This window comes from Panthera leo, chromosome B2 (genome assembly GCF_018350215.1).
Source record: "Panthera leo isolate Ple1 chromosome B2, P.leo_Ple1_pat1.1, whole genome shotgun sequence".
Lineage (NCBI taxonomy): Eukaryota > Metazoa > Chordata > Mammalia > Carnivora > Felidae > Panthera > Panthera leo.
In genome coordinates this window covers 129309912-129328602 of record NC_056683.1, presented here as the reverse complement: position 1 = coordinate 129328602, position 18691 = coordinate 129309912, and the positions used below count along the sequence as shown (strand labels likewise).

At 42.3% G+C, this 18691-nt stretch overlaps 1 protein-coding gene and 1 non-coding gene across 3 annotated transcripts in view; both read right to left on the bottom strand.

Annotated features, from left to right (window-relative positions):
• UTRN (utrophin) overlaps positions 1 to 17755 on the bottom strand; it is a 582930-nt gene extending 565175 nt beyond the window's left edge. The window contains exon 1 of one of the 2 annotated variants that reach the window (XM_042940000.1): positions 16612 to 17755. The gene's annotated coding sequence lies outside the window, so the exon portion shown is untranslated. The remainder of the gene's footprint in view (positions 1 to 16611) is intronic. The other variant, XM_042940001.1, reaches the window with a different exon arrangement.
• On the bottom strand, positions 5037 to 5118 carry TRNAL-UAA. Its single transcript has one exon. It is a non-coding gene; the product is annotated as a tRNA-Leu (tRNA).
• Positions 17756 to 18691: the final 936 nt, after the last annotated feature.

Genomic DNA, 18691 nt, shown 5'->3' with positions numbered 1-18691 from the left:
GCTAACTAACTTGGATGCAAATTAAAAAATTAATTAATTAATTAGTTTAAAAAAATAAAACACATATCCTGAGAGTTAACATGTGTACAATTAATAGATGAACAGTGAAATATACTCCAGTGGGTTTCAAGGTTGGTTGTTTCTTTCACGGGCATTTATATAGTGCATCCAACGTGCTAGAGCTACACTGTTAGGCACAGTTTGTGCTTCAGTAAGGATCCGGTACAATCACTGCCTCTCTGCTCAGCATTCCGATAAGTGGTTCAGAGACATCAAAATCTATTTAGATGAAAATGAAACCAGGTAGTTCACAAATGGACCATGTGGGTCATAATGGCCTTCTATCCAGCAGTAGCGAAGATACAGAGAACCTGGAATTATGTTCTCTGACTCTTACATGGCATCTTTGTAACGGAACAGACTCATGAAAATTCAAGGCATTGTCAGTTATCTCATCCGAACAATTAGCAAATGTGCATTCAACTTGTTCATTAATTAGCTGCAATTGTGTCTAAAAGCAAAATGTGACACAAAAGGAATAATCAAGATCTCCAAATTCCAACTTGGTACTAAGGACAAAGAAAGCTTCTTGTTCAGGATTTCTCAAATTGGGCATGACTTCTGTGTTTTAAAGTTAGTGGCCAACCCAAATCTTTATTCCTCTTCAACTTCATAGTTTCTGAGTTTGAAAATAAATATTATATTGAACTAAATATGATGGATATGATGAGATAAAGGCCATATTCACACAATGAAAATAATGAATGGCTCATGCAAATTGTGTCAGTGATTCGCAAATCTTTTCAGTGGAAGATTTATTATCAATGATTGAAAGAGAAAAAAGAAAGTCAGAATACTGGCTGGATTAGACATAGCCTTAATGTGCTCCTAAACACAGTGACTATGAACAACAATTTATCAGGATTTTATAGTCCCTATAAGGCAGACAGAATTTAACACATAAATGTGCCTCAAATTAACCAGTAGGTGTCACTGTTTAAATATATTGGCAACAGTCTTCCACAGAGTTCTGTGTTAAGCCCAAAAGGAAATAATCAGTTTTGAATAAGTTACAACTAGTTCAAACCAATAAAGAGAATGCTTACAAATCCATACCCTTAATTTATAACCCAAATTAAGTAATGACTTAATTTCTTATTATTAAAATAATTATTGGAAAATCAGTCTAGGCTTAGTGGTGGTAAACCTACAAATTGTTCAAATTTAAATTCAAAATCTTTTAAGAATTAAAAAAAAGAGTCTAATATAACAAGGCTATGTTTCAAAGGAAAGTAAAGATTCTGCTACATTGTAAGACAGGATTTCAATTTTTAAGAGCTACTGATGTTCTCTGGCTCTATATGTGTAATTTTGAGTGAAAGAAAACATTACTTTTTTACATCTGTTGAAGAAGCTGGTGTATAATTGTATCTACCACCTAGGTACAATGAGTCTTGTATGATCTTGTCTGTCAAAGGAGATTGTGAATGTAAAAGTGTTTTTGAAAAATTGTAAAGTGGTCTTCCCGTGCGAGGTAAGACTCCTTCCAACTTGCACAATGTAGTTCTTCTGTACCTCCCACAGTGGATGGCTTCAGAAAAGGGAAGACAACTGAGAGATGTGAAACACCTACTTTTGTGAGAAGGCAATATTATGAGAACAATATTAACTAACATTAGTAATATTATTAATAATACTTATGATTATTATAATTAATAAGCCATTATTATAGTTAATTCAGCCTTACAACTACCCAGTGGGGGTAAATATTATCTTCCCAATTTTGAATGAGAAAAGGGAGACTAGTACCCTAAGAAAATTGGCAAACCTGTCTTACCCCAAAGCCCCGATTCTTTCTACTGAGTCACCACACGATTTGAACTTTTATAAATCGAATCGCATTCTCAATGTTTGCTGCATTAAATCAAAATTCAGTTAGTGGGGCGCCTGGGTGGCTCAGGTGGTTACGTGTCTGATGATTTCGGCTCAGTCCATGATCTCACGTTTCATGAGATTGAGCCCCGAGTCCGGCTCTGTGCTCAGCATGGAGCCTGCTTGGGATTCTCTTTCTCCCTTTCCCACAGCTCCTCCCCACCCCCTCAAAATAAATAAATAAATAAACATTAAAACAAAATTTTAAATTCAGTTAGAGAATCCTGCTAATCAGAGAAAACCAGTGATAAAACATTTTGTAGAGAAGAAAATAGTAAAGCAAAAGATTCCATCTAAATTGGCATGTGAAGATTATGGCTAAGTAGGCCATACAACTAATCAGTAGAAAACTTGTGCAGTGCGCTAGGATCTATCTGATAGATTCTCTTGTTTCTAGACCAGCAGTCTTTCAACATCCTTTCATCCATCTTTGTGGCATCTCAGAGTAATCTGGCAGAATCTCAGCAGTCTCATAGAAGAATATTCACGAGTTTTTTACCATCTCAGCTAATGCACAGTAACTGGTTAATACAAACTAGAACCCTGATTTACAATATAGTTTTAAAGAAACAAAGTAAACTCCACACTGCTTTTTGCCTATTCTTGCCAGTAGTGTTCTATATTTGTGCTTGAACATAGTAATACAAGCACTTAAATAAGCACAGGTGCTTATGTTCAGGCTGGAAAAGTTTCAAATCAATACAGTTTATCTCTTGCTTGTCCTTTATGGTGGAAGAAAGAGGTAGACTGAGTTCAGCTGACCTGGCTATTGACTGAATTAAATAATTTTTACCCAAAAATATTTCCTTCCAATTCAATATGCCCCCCTCTCCCAAACCTATATAGATGGACGAAGAGTTTCCATGTTGATAGAGATACTTCCAAAGGCAACACTAATCGGTTGCTTCTTTTTCGAATCCTTCAGTGAACTGCAGAGACCATACTTAGCAGGGTTTCAAGATGGCTTACCCCACCTGCACCTCTCTCCTTCCCCTCCCAGAGCCCTACTTCGCTTCCTTCAGTTCCCAACTAAAGCTGACTCTTCTGGTAAAGAGTTAGGGCTTCCCACACTGCTCCTTTAGCATCTCGGACATAATTCATGTTTTCTCATTATAAGCGTGATTCATTAAAATCTCTCTCTCACTAACTGAGCTCCTTGAGACAGATGCTGAGTTATTTATCTGCACATCCCAGGTGTCTAACAGTGACTGGTTTATAGCCAGTTCTCAGATGCTGGCAGGATGCTCATTTCTAAACTACTTAGACACTCTTTTCCTCTTTCCTTCCCTTCTTGAACAATTCAATCTAAAGCTGTTGATAGGCTCAAGCAAGGTAAATTTTACTTTGGCAAGTGGCAAGTTTAGGGAATTACAAATATGGATAGAAAAACTAAAACAAAATCTGTAATGTTGCATCAGAATTGGAGGTATTAGTATAAACTCCTGGCTGTAAATAGACAAATATAGATGTGTATACACACATACTTCCTAATTCTGTCCACTCAGAGGGCCTGGGAACAGTAACACATCAAAACAATGAGCTTGTCTAGCACTAAGATCTTGGTTTCTAATGACTTTTCTCCTGGGAAAAGGGAATCAGGGATCTTTTGAAAAGGGCTGACTCTGGGGCTGGGTCACAGAAAATAGAAGGTAAGTATGGAATATCTTGGACCAGGAAGGATGGAAGTGCTAAAGAATGATGCAGACATGTTAAAGGTCAGCTCCGATGGATTTCCACTGGCCAAATCTGGGACACTGATCATTGAACAAATATAGAATGGGTTGCAACCATTTATTAAAATAGTATGCACCATAAGTGCATACTTACATTACTTATGATTCCAGAAATAACTGAATCAAATGGAAAGTTTGATGAGTAAGAGGATATTTTTATAGCTTCAAAACATTTCCCCCAAATATATATTAATTACAAAGGGGGAAAGAGTGAATTTATAGTGGTGAAAGTTGGCAGAGAGGCTTAATCAAGTGAATTCAGTTCAGTTAACAGGACACATCAAAATCACTCCCCCCTGTGATGGGAGTGTGAACACCGCATCACTTCCGCCATACTCTTGCTACAGAAGCACAACCTGAATCTAATCCGACAAACCCAAGCTGACAAAGGGACATTCTCCACAGTGATTGGCCTGTCATCTTCACAAGTGTCAAGATCATGGCAGTCGGGAGACACTGAGAAATTGTTACAGATTCAAGAAGCCTAAGGAGGTGTGACAAGTAAATTCAGTACATTACTCTGAACAGGAGAATTTACTATACACGCCAACTGTTGACTGAAAGAGGTTCAGGGACTAGATGTAGTAAATTATCAATATTAATTTCCTTATTTTAATGGTTGTATTGGAGCATCTAGTCGGTCTCTTACTAACCAATGATTTTTTTTTTTAAGTGTTCTTTGCACTGTAGTTGCAACTTTTTCCTCTAGGTTTTAGATTACTTTAATCTACTTTAATTTACTTCAAATCTAGGTTTGAGATTATTTTAAAAAGTCTTGAAAAAAAAAAAAAAGGAAGGAAGAAAACAACGAGACCATGCCCTTGGTATTTTAAAATTCTAAGCCGGATGCAAGCTAGAGTCCATTTTAGAGCTGGGGTGCCCACTGTCTCCGCCTTCAAGGAGCTAATGGAAGAGTTGTGCGCACACAATTCATTTTGGCGAAACGGAAAAAGGTGGTTTAGCCTTGACTTTTCGGCGGAGGGGGCTAACGGTGCTCTCCCATCGGAGGCGCTCGCCCCGCCCGGCCGGCCCCGGCTCCGCAGCGGGGAAGCGGGGCCCGCTCCGCAGCCGAGTCCCGACCCCGCCTCGGCCCCGCGAGCCTCTGACGCCGCGCAGCCCCGGCCGGGGAGACGCCCTCCGGCCCCCGCCCGCGCTCCCGCCCAGCCCCCGCCCACCCCGCGCGCGAAGTCGTCTTCCGCCCGCGGGAAGCGACGCCGAGCGTTATGCGAGTCGGAGGGAGGTGGGAGAAGGGTGCGTCTCTCCCAGCCAGAAGACAGAATTCTTGGGCCCCAGGCGTGGTGTGCTCAGTGAAATGTATACTTTAAAAAGAAATAAAATTTTTAAGTTAAAAAAACCGTAAAAGCAAACATCTACCAGGAGTGGGGTTCGAACCCACGCGGACATTGTCCATTGGATCTTAAGTCCAACGCCTTAACCACTCGGCCATCCTGGTACAGGCGAACGGTCTGCATTTCACTCTTCCTACAAGCCGTATTCCACCGTCCTCGAACCCTCCCGGAAGAGTTTCTGAGGAGACTTTGCCGCTGTTTTCCCGGTTTTCCCACCCCGAGCTGGAGCGACCTCCCCGCCAGGGCCTCGGTTTCCCGCCGCCGCCGCCGCCGCCGCAGCTCACTGTTGCCCCCGGCCCGGCGCGGCAGGGAAGGCAACTGCATCCGAGTTCGGCGCGCTGGCGGCGGGGACGCTCGGCTGGTAGCTCCGAGCAGGACTCGGGCCCAGCCAGTGGTGCTTTCGGTTTCGAGGTGCGCGGGCGCGGGAAACAAACACACTAGTAAACTTCTGGTTTCCCAGGAGCACATTTTGGAGGCGCGGGGGCCTGGCGGGGCAGGGACGGAGCCCACAGGGTGGGGTTTCGTTCGTTTTATTCCAAAGTGAATAAACTTCAAGGAATGAGTTGCACGGGCAGCAGCAGAGTTCTCGGACCCCTGTGCTTGTGGGCCGCGTTTCTTCTTAACAAGTCACACAGGAAGGAAGTTTTGTAGAAATTTGTGTCTGTACCACAGGCGGGGAGTGTGGCACAAGCTTCCCTCCCCGCTGGCTGCCGGCACCACGGCCGCTGCGCCTCTGAGGGCCCTCCCTCTGTTCCCACGACCCACCCGTGCGCTTGGAAGTTTGCGTTCTCTTCACTGTTCACTGCTCTCCCTTCGTTCTGTGCACAGGAGATTCGGCTTGTCCTCTCACTTCCTTTACCAGGACGGCCATTGCATTCCCCGAGCCACCCCAGGACCTCGAAACTACCACAGAGCCACGGCTCGGGAGCCTGGGAACCGAGGACCGTCTGGCAGCCACGCCCTTGCTCCTGCAGTGCAGGCAGCTGTCTTTGCCCGAGAACTCCTATCAGCCTGGAGACTGCGCAGACTCACCTGTGTGGGACCTCACCGACTGGCTCTTCACCGGCTAGGTCACATTGTGAGAAACGCATTGTCCTGCTACCTCCTGGAATTCCCGTGAGCCCCCCGGGGACATTACCGTGACCTGGGGAGGCTCTCCCCCAGCCTCTGAGTCCCAGTCGAGAACCCTGACTGCCCCTGAGAGGCCCTGAGGGTAACGACTGGTGGAACTGCCCCCTCCGCACTTTGCCACATAACCCTTGGCATTGCTCTAAGCTCTTTACATATATTATCTAGTTTGATTTAAAACAAAAAACAAAAACAACTCTATATGGCAAGCGTTTGTATCACCATTTTCAAGTTGAGAGGCCCAGTTACAAACTCACTCCAATGGAAGAGGCCTCCTAGACTTACAGCCTGCACCTCAAGGGCATTACAGAGCTTTCTTACCACCAATCTAGCCATCAAATCCTCCACGATCTTCTGGAACATGGCAGTATACTATCTGAATGATATTTTCATTCAACCCCAGACTTAGCCTCCCAATGACCTCTAGTATAAAACCGTTCTGAACTGTTTTCATTACAGGGTACCCCTCAGCAGTGCCTCTTCTGCAGCCTCAAGACTGTATTAAATTTCTGTGGCCACTGTTTAAGGATGGGCCTGGAACACAAGTTAGTCTAGTCAGAGTTACAGATCACTCAGAGCTATTGGAGAAGAGAAAATTTCAGTCTGCGGTGGGACACACAGTATTTTTCCAAAGAGGACCACGACAGTACCTCCCATCCCACGTGTTATTTTATCTTCCTCCACTGTGATTTTGACACCCGTACCATCAATACACGGAGTCTGTGTTCTTCCTCGCTAAATCAGGGAAGCCTTGTGTCTGTGGCAGACAGATGCTAGTGACTTCTGAGGTCATTCACCTTGTTCTCTTACGATGCTTGCTCTGGGAACCCAGCCGCCATACTGTGACAAAGCCCAAGTAGCCACATGTAGTTTTTCCAGCCAACAGCCCCAACCAACGGTCAATATTAATTGCTGCAAATAGAAGCGAGCGAGCCTTCAGTTGATTCCAGCACCTAACCATCAAGTGACCTCGCCATTGAATCTTCCCAGCTAAGCACTGAGATCGTGGAGCAGGAACAAGCTATCCCTACTGTATCCTTTCCCAATTTTTGACTCACAAAATCTATGGGCAGAATAAACATGTTACTGTTTAAGTGTGGGGTTTTTTTTCTTTTAATGAATAGTTAATAGTTAATAATTAATAGTTAATAAAAAATAGTTAATACAAATAGTTAATAGTTAATAAATAGTTAATAAAAAGCCTGAGACTAATAAACTGGAATACTGTTATCAAGCACTAGGAGTACTACACAGAGATAGGCTGTCTGGGAATAAAGCCAACACAAGAAAGCAGAATCCCGAGATGAGGAGCCCAAGGTGTGAGTCCATCATTGAAGTCCTTTCCTACCCCCTTACTGGAAACTAGATTCTGGGCTGTGCTGCCCCTTTGCCAAACTGACATCCTACATGGGGTTCTCTGGGTAGAGGACAAGTTCCAGTCCCCAAATCCTAGCCACAAGGGAGGTTAAGAAGGAAAGTTCTAGCTTCTACCTTAGGAAGCAAGTCTTAAAATGGAGGAAATTCCCCAAACATGAGAAGGGTGTTCAAAAGATGCTGGCATCTGCAAGGCATGACAAATACCCACTTGAGCGTTGGAACAAAATGTGAAAAGCACTGTGCAGTGATGTCTGTAATAACTGAATGTTAGAGAGCAAGTGACAATATTAAGGCAAATTTTGCAACACTGAAGTGGCTTCATGTTCAGGAAATTGCATTTGACATACTTCTTATGGGCAAATGTTTCACTGTGCATGTGTTTATTTATGCCATGATATTCTTTACGTGTTTTTTGATGTTCAAAAATAACGTTCACAAATGTTTCAACACTCCTCCCTTCAAGAGATGGAGCTTAAGTCCCTTCCCTTTCAGTGTGGGCTGAATCTACCGACTCATTTCTAACAAATAGAATAAAACAGAAGAGGTTTTATATGCAACCTCAGAGACTAGGTCATCAAAAGTCACTGCTGCCGTTGTCTTGGTTTCTTTCTCTTGGATCAGTCCCTTTGGAGGAAACCAGCTGTCGTGTCATGAGCCGCCCTTTGAAAGGCAGCAGCCAGCAAGGTACTGAAGTCCCACACGAGTGAGCTTGGAAATGGATACCCCCCACCCAGTCGAACCTTTCGATAACTGCAGTCCTGCCAACATCTTGACTACAACTTTATGAGAGACCCTGAACCGGAACCACCAGCCAAGCCCTCATTTCCTGACCCTTGGAAACTATGTAATATAATAAATATTTAATGCTTTCAGCAGCTACGTTTTATGTTATTTTTATGCAGGTATAGATGTCTAATAGACTACCCAAAGTTAGTTTTTCTGGCTTTGATGACGTATTCATGAGCATATATTTTGTTTTTACATAGATATTGTAAAAGAATAATCTTGCTGACCCCTATGCAAACACTGCAGTTGGAGTTCCTTTTCCCATTTGTTCTTAACCTCTTGCATGGGATCACCCGTACTTGCCAAGGGCACCCATTTACTTTCCCTTTTCCCCAGAGTCCTGACATGTGGCTTCTACTCTTACTTCTCTCTTTCTATTTCTCTTTTCAGAATGAAGATATCATGCCCAAAACAGACTCACATTGTAAAAGTTGAAGTTAAAACCCCTTTCCACAACCTTTGAAATCCCAGTCATACTAAGTTGGGACCCCTTGTCCTTTGACGATGCTAAGCCATTTTCTGTCTCTCTCCTGCCTTTCCCACGCTGCTTTTATCTGCCTTATTCTCCTCCATGGCTCCACATAACTCCTCCCTTCCCACCGCACATATAATTGTAAAGTGAAATGAGTAAGTATAAGTTAGACTTACTTGCAAACATGAGTGTACAAAATTTGGGAAGTTCCAAATTAGACTTTAAAAGCATCCTTCTCACCCTGTCTGATCTTGTTTATTATAATGAAAACTAAGGTATGTTTTTAGGAATAGATTATTCTTGGTGACAAGATTTTGTTTTTTTTTTAAATGTTTATTTATTTTTGAGAGAGAGAGAGAGAGAGAGACAGAGTGGGAGCGGAGGAGGGGCAGAGAGAGAGGGAGATACAGAATCTGAAGAAGGTTCCAGGCTCTGAGGTGTCAGCACAGGAGCCCGATGCAGGGCTTGAACTCAGGAGCCCTGAGACCATGACCTGAGCTGAAGTCAGACGCTTAACCAACTGAGCCACCCAGGTGTCCCCAGGATTTTCTAAGTACTCATACATTTAAATTTTTGCCTCAAATCTCATGAAATATACTACACATATATTCTATATAGTAAGCAGAATATAAAATAGCTTTTTTTTTTGTCCATAAGCAAGTGTTGTCATTATGACAGCAACAATTTATCTGAGTCTTAGATAAAACAAGAGTTAGCAGGACATCATAACGTAAAGGTACTGTTTAGACTGTGGAATCAATAGACCTAGTTCAAATTCTAATTTTTTCTTAGCTATGTAGGCAAAATACTTAACCTCATCAAGTCTTAGTTTCCTCACCTGTAAAATGAGAATAATAATGTCTACTTCAGAGAAATGTGAGAATTCAGTGAATTAATATATGCAAAATATCTAGCAGTGTGATTGGCCGGAGGTAGGCTCCTGTGGTATGGTAGTCAATATTTGCTACTTTTTGAACAGCCATTCCCATTTTGAATTCAGGCAAAGTAGACATTGCCCCCATCCCAGGGGACAAATTATTATTTGTCAATTATTATTTGTCAAATTATTATTTGTCATCCATTACACCAAGAATGAATCTGGAACAGGGTGAGGGGGAGAGTGGGTAAGTGATCCAGTTCTGGCCAATGAGAGATAAGAAAAGTTGCTTGGGAGTTCTGAAAAAGATGCTCTTTCTGGATAAAAAAACACGAAGGTTGGGAAGTGAAAACTTGTGCTATTTCTTCCCTTTGCCTCTGTGCCTTCAATGAGATGGTGTGAAGGTGAAATTATTGGGGCTGCGGTAGCCACTCTGTGACCATGAGGAGACAAGCCTAGGGATAAGCAGCTAATGCCCAAAGATGTCAGAGGGACAAATTAGAAAGCGACCTTGCCCGTAAAGACCTTATGAGCCACAGCCAACCAGAAATCCGCTTCTTATACAAGAAAATTAACGTCTTTAAATATAAGCCAGTGGTTCTCAGAGAGTCAGAACCACCTGGGAACTTGTTGGAAATGCAAATTCTGGAGCCTCACCCCAACTTCTCCTTGAATGCACACCTGAATTGGGTAATCTGAGGCAGGCTAGGGTTTTAGAGTCTCCTTTATCACAGTAGGGTTTCTGCCAAAGCATCCCTGAAGGTTCACACAGTATGTGTGGGATGGATGAAGGGCTCCACGGTTTTCCCTGGAAGTCGCTTCCTCAATTGATTCCCCACCGTCGGCTTGATTTCTTATCATCTACCTCTTTCTCTTAAGTAAGTCGTTCTCCTGAGGGTGTACTTGCTGTATTCCTGTATTTAAAAAGGTGTATAAATTAATTGTGTGGAAACCTACAGCTGCCTTCTCCTAAGGTGTGTCGTCCTTAATAGAATCTTTACTTTGACTTTACCAGAAATCTCTCACTTCCTAGCATCATGCTAACACCCTTTTATTTCGACATCAGTTGAATGCTTCAACATCCAGGTTACTTCTTCTTTTTTTCAAGTTTATTAATTTATTTTGAAAGACAGTGTGGGGGAGGGGCAGAGAGAGGGAGAGGGAGAATCCCAAGCTGCACACTCAGCACAGAGCCCAACATGGGGCTTGATCCCATGAACCATGAGGTATGACCAGAGCCAAAACCGAGTCAAATGCTTAACTGACTGAGCCACTCAGGCACCCCTCCAGGTTACTTCTAAACACATTCTTTTTTTTTCCTTTTATTTCTTTTATTTTCTTTTCTCTTATTTCATGTTTTATTGAAGTATAATTAACATGCAGTGATATTAGCTGAATAATGAGTCAACAATTCTATACGTTACTCAGTGCTCATCATGATAGGTGTACTCTTAATCTCTTTCATCTATTCCACCCGTTCCCCCATCCACCACCCCTCTGGCAGCTACCAGTTAGTCCTCCATATTTAAGAATCTGCTTTTTTGTTTGTCTCTTTTTAAATTTCTTTGTTCATTTGTTTTGTTTCTTAAATGCCACATATAAGTGAAATCATACAGTATTTATCTTTCTCTGACTTCCTTCCTTTAGCATTATACCTCTAGATCCATCCATGCTGTTGTGGCAAGATCTCATTCTCTTTTATGGCTGAGCAATATTGCATTGTATGTATACTCCATCTTTATCCATTCATCTATGGGTTGCTTCTATATCCTGGCTATTGTAAATCATGCTGCAATAAACATAGGGGTGCATGTATCTTTTCAAATTAGTGTTTTCATATTCTTTGGGTAAATACCCAGTAGTAGAATTACTGGAGCCTATGGTAATTCTATTTTTAATTTTTTGAGGAAGCTCTAAACTGTTTTCCACAGTGGCTGTACCAGTTTACATTCCCACCAACAGCACACAAGAGTTCCTTTTTCTTCACATCCTTGCCGACACTTCATTTATTATCTTCTTGATTTTGGCCATTCTGACAGGTGTGAAGGGATATGTCATTGTGATTTGGATTTGCATTTCTCTGATGACTAGTGATATTGAGCAACTTTTCATGCATCTGTTGACCATTTTTATGTTTTCTTTGGAAAAATGTCTATTCAGTTCTTCTGCTCATTCTTCATTAGATTATTTGAGTTATTTGGCATTAAGTTGTAGACGTTCTTTATATATTTTGGATATTAACCCCTTATTGAATATGTCATTTGCAAATATCTTCTCCCATTCAGCAGATTGCCTTGTCATTTTGTTGGTGGTTTCCTTCACTATGCAAAGGCTTTTAATTTCGGTATAGTCAGAATAGTTGAATTTTGCTTTGGTTTCCCTGCCCGAGAAGACATATCTAGAAAAGTGTCTCCATGGCCAATGTCAGAGAAATGATAGCCTATGTTTTCTTCTAGGAGTTTTATAAATTCAGGTCTCACATTTGGACCTTTAATCCATTTTGAGTTTACTTTTTGTGTGTGGTGTGAGAAAGTGGTTCAGTTTTAGTCTTTTGCATGTAGTTGTCCAGGTTTACCAGCACTATTTGTTGAACAGACTGTCTTTTTCCCATTGCCTACTCTTGCCTCCTTTGTCATAGATTAATTGACCAAATATTCATGGGTTTATTTCTGGGCTTTTTATTCTGTTCCACTGATCTATGTGTCTGTTTTTGTGCCAGTGCCAAACCGTTTTGATTACATACCATTGTCCTAATACCCTTTAAGTTGAGTTAGATGCTTCAACATCCAGTTTACTTTTAAACCCATTCGTTGTCTCAATTAGATTATTAAGAAATAGAGATTTTCATTATTATTTAAATTAGTGATCATAAAATGTTATCACTAAACACCATCAGCACTAGGATATTTTTCTCATCTAAAGGTAAGAATGAAAAGCCATCTGTTTGCTTACATTGGGGATTACCAAATACTTTCTGAACAGTTTTAGATACCTAAGCCTGCTATTCTTCTGGATTCCAAAGAACAGACTGGCTGTGCAGGTGTGAAGTCAACCCCAAAACTGACTCTCTCCCAAAATTGTTTGTGGTGAGGCTTTTCGGACAGCTCTGGGTCAAAGTTACCACAAAGACATGTGAGTTGACAGGGAACATGGCACAGGGAGCAGGGGGAAAGGAGCTTGTGTTGGCTGTACCTCCTATTTCCCAGTGAACCGGAAGTCAACTACTGAGAAGTCTCTGGGGGAATTTTGCCAAAGACTCGTATCTTGCTTTCAGTGGGGCTCTTTACTCCTTCTCCTCTTTTGCACCTCATCTTTTGTTTTCCAACTTTATTATTAGAGACAAATTTTGTTTTAGGGAGTGATGTCTCAACCTCATGTCATTATGAGAAGCACTTTACATGTGTTACCTCATTTAATTCATTTTATCTAATGTCCCCATTCCTAGTTTAGTTCTTCATTCTTTACGTGTTCAGCCTCTATCTTGTTTGCCTTCCAGTGTCTTTATTTTATATTTCCTTTTAAAAATATTATTATTTTTACGTCCTTTAGAATTTATACTTATTTCTAGTTTAGTTGAGAATTGTTTTTACAGCTGTGTTCATATTTTTATTTTACTTTACATATTGTAGCTTCTCATTTTTGTTTTGTAATTAAATGTGATCATTGGATCTTCTAACAGATTGTTTTAATTACATTTGTATTTTAACCCTTATATTTTAATTTTGACATTTTCATTTATTTTTCTCTCTTTCTTGTGTTATTTTACTTCAAATTTTTTACTGTCCTTAGGAATATTTATTTTACTTTGAGTTTTTGGCTAGTAAGAAATATGGCCTCGGGAAGAGGCAGTGAAGAAAGAAAGGACACATCCTCAGTCTCCATGGGCTTCACATCAAGGAGAGGGACAATCTTACAAAAGGCAGGGTCTTCCAGCAGCCGCTCAGGATGAGGGCTCAGACTAGATTGGTTAGATATTACAGGGCAGAACAAGCTTAGAAAATGTTAAACAACGGTACATCCGAAGTATACATAACATATGTGTTGGGTGACCATATAATTTGTCATCCAAACCCAGACACTTGTGAAAATGAAAGAAGGAGCCATTAAAGATGATGCTGGGGGGAGGGGGGCTGTGTCGCTCAGTCAGTTAAGTGTCCGACTCTTGATTTCAGCTCCAGTCATGATTTCACGGTTAGTAAATTCAAGCCCTACGTTGGGCTCTGTGCTGACAGTGTGGAGCCTGCTTGGGATTCTCTTTCTCTTGCCCCTCTACCCCTCTTCTGCACTCTTTCTCTCAAAATTAAGTAAATAAACTTATTAAAAAAAAAACAAAAACAGAAACATGATACTGGGGCACCAGGCCTGCAGAAGCTATCCTGAGTAGCTGACATATGTAAAAGAAATATGTGTGAAAGTTCAAACCAAAATAATTAATATCAGCTCTGCACCTGATAGATATTTACTGAATGATCAACCACATTAATATGAGAAATTATACCAGTTTAAATGTAAATAAAAATCTAGGGATGTCTGGGTGGATGAGTCGGTTAAGCTTTCAACTCTTGATTTGGGCTTAGGTCATGATCTTAGAGTTCATGAGACTGAACCCTGTGACAGGCTCGGTGCTGATGGCATCGAGCCTGCTTGGGAATCTCTACTCTCTCTGCCCCTCTTTTGCTCTCTCTCTCCAAAAATTAAATAAATAAACTTTAAAAACATGTAAATCAAAGAAACAGTTCCTGATATGCGAAACACTTTCTTGCTGGGTCAATTAAGAAAGTCCAGACAGGAAATTGTAGCAGCTTTAACACCATGCCTCAAGTATCCGGTGCACATTTTGGATTACACTAACCACAAAATAGCCCACAAATACTAATCTCTCTTTCCTCCTCTTCTTAGTACTGGCAACAATTTAAATTTCATTTCACTGGGTTGTGAACAGTGAAGGTGATTCTGATGTTTGCCTCTGGATCTGGGAGGATAACGATCCCATTAGCTGAAGAAGGCCCACGGGAAGAAGAACAGAAGGCAGAGTCTGAGGAACCCGTGGGACATCCACGAAGAGAGGGCAAGTAGACAATAAGATATTAAAATCTGGAGCTCAGGTGACAGGTCTAGACTAACGGTACAGATTATTGAGTGAATGGCTTTGGCAAATGTCCCAGGGTCACGTGGTGCAGGATGGACTTGCGGGCAAAGGTAGGGCCCCACGAAGATGCCCCTGTCCTCTTGCACCACCCCATAGTGTAGTCTGCAGGATGCATCGGATACAGCATGAGCCGAGCCCTACTACACACACACACACACACACACACAATACTTTTCAAAGGTGAGAATGAGAGCGGTCTGGCAAGCAAGAGAACAAGAGTCTAGCTTGGGCGCCAGCTGCTGGGGGGGTGGTGCGGGGGGCGGGGGAGTTGCCTACTCATGCCAACAGCACTGGGGTCCCTTGGGTCAGGCTGAACCTGTGCACTTGCTCCTTGTTAGACAAATTAAAGGGAGCTGCTGGAGCCACCGGTGGTCAGTCTTCTCTCCAGAAGGTCTGGAAATTATTACCGTAAGATAGCAAAACCTTGGGATGGATGAGACAGCCCCCAAAGAATGTACAGAGAAGACAGACTCAAGGGCAGAATTCTTGGCCATTTCACATGTCAGCGTGTGGGCTAACTCAGCCGACCCAGTATCCTGAGACATACGAGGTAACTGTGTTTTTGTGCTACCAGGCACTGGGGAGCAATAACTTCCCTCTCCCTTTTCCTCAGTTGCCTTAACTACAGGGATGATTTATTAGAGCTGTGTGGTGGGCAGGTGCAGGGGTGGAGAAGGCCAGTACCGTCAAGCAGCCCACATGGGGTGTGTGGCCTTTGGCAAATTGTTGCCTCTTTCTCTTGTCAAAGAAATCAAAGGGGTTGGTAATATAAATCTAAATGCATGAATTTTCCCTTTCATTTCTGCAATACAGTTGAAGGAGGTAAGTCAGTTGTTCAGTTGCTACGTGACGTACCTTTAATTCCATGAATTTTCATCTGAGGCATAAACCACAAGTATCGACTTTAAGACTTTGTGAAAATTTGGGGGCGCCTGGGTGGCTCAGTCGGCTAAGTGCCTGACTCTTGCTTTTGGCTCAGGTAACGATCTCATGTTTGGTGAGTTCGAGCCCCACAGTGGGGTCTGCACTGACAGTGCTTGGGATTCTCTGTCTCCCTCCCTCACTGCCCCTCCCCTCCACTCCCCCCCCACTCTCTCTGTCTCTCTCAAAACAAATAAATAAAACTTAAAAGAAAAGACATAATCTTTTAAAAAAAAAGAGAGACTTTGTAAAAGTTTTGAAAATGGAAATATATGTTTCAATGTTTCTTCTGAGTAAAATAGTAGACCAAACGAAGAAACAATAGGCTAAATGGCTTTAATAGTATCCTTCTGTTTTATTTTTTGTTAAAGAATAATGCAAGAGTAAGATGAAGACAGGGTTGGCACTTTTATTCTATCAAACTGTGAGAATGGGCTTTTCATTTTATTTTATTTTTTTATTTTTATTTTTTGTTAACGTTTATTCACTTTTTGAGAGACAGAGACAGAGTGTGAGCAGGGCAGGGGGCAGAGAGAGAGGGAGACACAGAATTGGAAGCAGGCTCCAGGCTCTGAGCTGTCAGCACAGAGCCCGATGCAGGGCTCGAACTCACGGACTGCAAGACCTGAGCCGAAGTCGGACGCTTAAGCGACTGAGCTGCCCAGGCGCCCTGAGAATGGGCTTTTTGTAAAAAAGAAAAAAGGAACAGGAAAATAAATTAATATGCAAATGAATATAAAGGCTTTGAATTATCAGAAATCTGCAAAGACTTTTAGGTGTTAAGACAAATTTCTGAAATTTTCATCCCATTTATCACATTGAAGTTAAGCCCAAACAAATTATATTAGAGGGTATCATAATACACAATTTTACCATGATATACTCACCAGGCATACACAGAGGAAAAAAAGGAAAGCCTACCAACCTCCAGTTTTAACCACTGCCAGCCAAGCAAGTCCTTGATGCAGAATTTCTCTTTGTTAGCACATCGGTGAAAGTGAATTAGGTTAGTTCACAGGAAAGTCTACTTTTAGTATTTGCAGCCTCCCCTGTCTAACTTTTGGTCCCCTTCTGACATGTCCACTAATTCCATTCTGCCCTCTGGATGTCCAGGGTTAACTTGCTTTCTGACCGACCTTCCATCTAGACAGAGGTCATCCTTTCTCCCTTTCTTTTTATTTTAAATGTAAAACTCATTCACACTACTAGATTATTCCTTCCAAAAATATGTCCGGTAAGCCTCTTGTTTTCTTATCAAGGAGGAAAAGGTTGCTCATCACCACATTCCCAACGTCCAGTGTGTTCAGCCAGTCCATTTTTGTGCAGCACTGAAACTCTTCACGGTGTGAAGAGAGGCAACTTTTGCTAATTAAGCTTTGTGGAAATGAGAGAACCCTTTGCAGCGCGCTGTCCAATATTGATCATGGCCAATGCAGGGTGTCAAACACAAGAAGTTTCCCTCGTGATGAGTTTGTAACATTAAGAGAACAGGCACTTTCATTTCCCAGACAGTTTTTACTCTCTCCTGGAGGAGTGCATGTTTTAACATCTGCCCCTGAGTCACACTTCTTGTTTGACAGGTTTCTTCCATGAACCGGATTACAAAATGAGACGAAGATTACCAAGAGAAACGCTGTTACCTCATCGCCGCCCTTTTAAGGGTGCGTTAGACCAGGGTAAACCGCAGGGCAGGGCCAAAGAATGAGCCAGTTGAACATTCCTAGCAGCAAGAGAAATTCCTCTCTTTGTCACATGGTGGTTAAATAATTTCCTTTTATCTAGGGGTGGCATTCCTTGTATATCCTCTCTACCCCTGGAGGCTCTCTTCTTGATTGGTCCCCAACTGTATTTGGAAAGAGCTCGAGCACCAGCGGCTGTCGGCTGGAAGGCACCTCAGCCTCGCAACCGCAGGCCTAGATCTGCGAGGTCGACTTCAGCAAGGGCAGAGTGGGGGCCTTGCAGCCTGGCCGAGCTCGCGGATAAAAGGAAGGGTAGTTTAGGGTCATTGCAGTCTCTTCTCGCTCTTCAACTCTGCAGGGAAAGGAGAGGCTCACAGTTATTTCTTTCACAATGTACGCGTAGTTGAACATTTTTTGTACTGGATAAGCATTATAGATCCCTAAGGAGTCTGTATGTATGTCTCCTAAAATACTTAGAATGGACTGAGCCATTTCAAGGTATCCTCATATATAGAGAGATTCAGTGGCTGAGGACAGTTCAGGGCTGATGACCAAAGCCATCACCCTGAAACAGCCTTCAATAACCAGGAATCAGGAACTAGGTATTTTGTTTCAATTACCCTACTAGAAACCACAGTGGAGAGGAAGGTGTACGGGTGAAACTCGAGCCAATACATTTTGTCACAAAATTTAAAAAATACCGTTTGTTTTCTATGGCTGAAAGAATAAAAAGAAAATAATGCCTTCCAAAGAAAACTTACTTTTACAAGCTTCTTTGCATCCAGCCAGAATCTGTACCTTGAATAAGGCTCTGCCTCAAAATATTCAATCCTGGGCACAGTTTGCCATCCATCCCGCTGCCTTCGCTCCCTGTGACTCAGACCTTCATTCTCTCTCTGCGCAGCCCTTTCAGATTGACCATTATCTTGGATGATCTGCTTCCTCCCATGTAGTTTTTTTCCAATCCCGTTGCCTCCCCCTTCCCACCAAGTCCTACCCCTACTCCGAGGACACTGTGCCCCCACAGTGGGCCCAGCACCTTGCTCCCAGCACTGTGGGCAGGGGGGACTAGATATTGGGCTTTATGCTATAAAATAAATGCAGGGTTTTTTTTTTAACGTTTATTTATTTTTGGGACAGAGAGACACAGAGCATGAACGGGGGAGGGGCAGAGAGAGAGGGAGACACAGAATCGGAAGCAGGCTCCAGGCTCCGAGACATCAGCCCAGAGCCCGACGCAGGGCTCGAACTCACGGACCGCGAGATCGTGACCTGAGCCAAAGTCAGA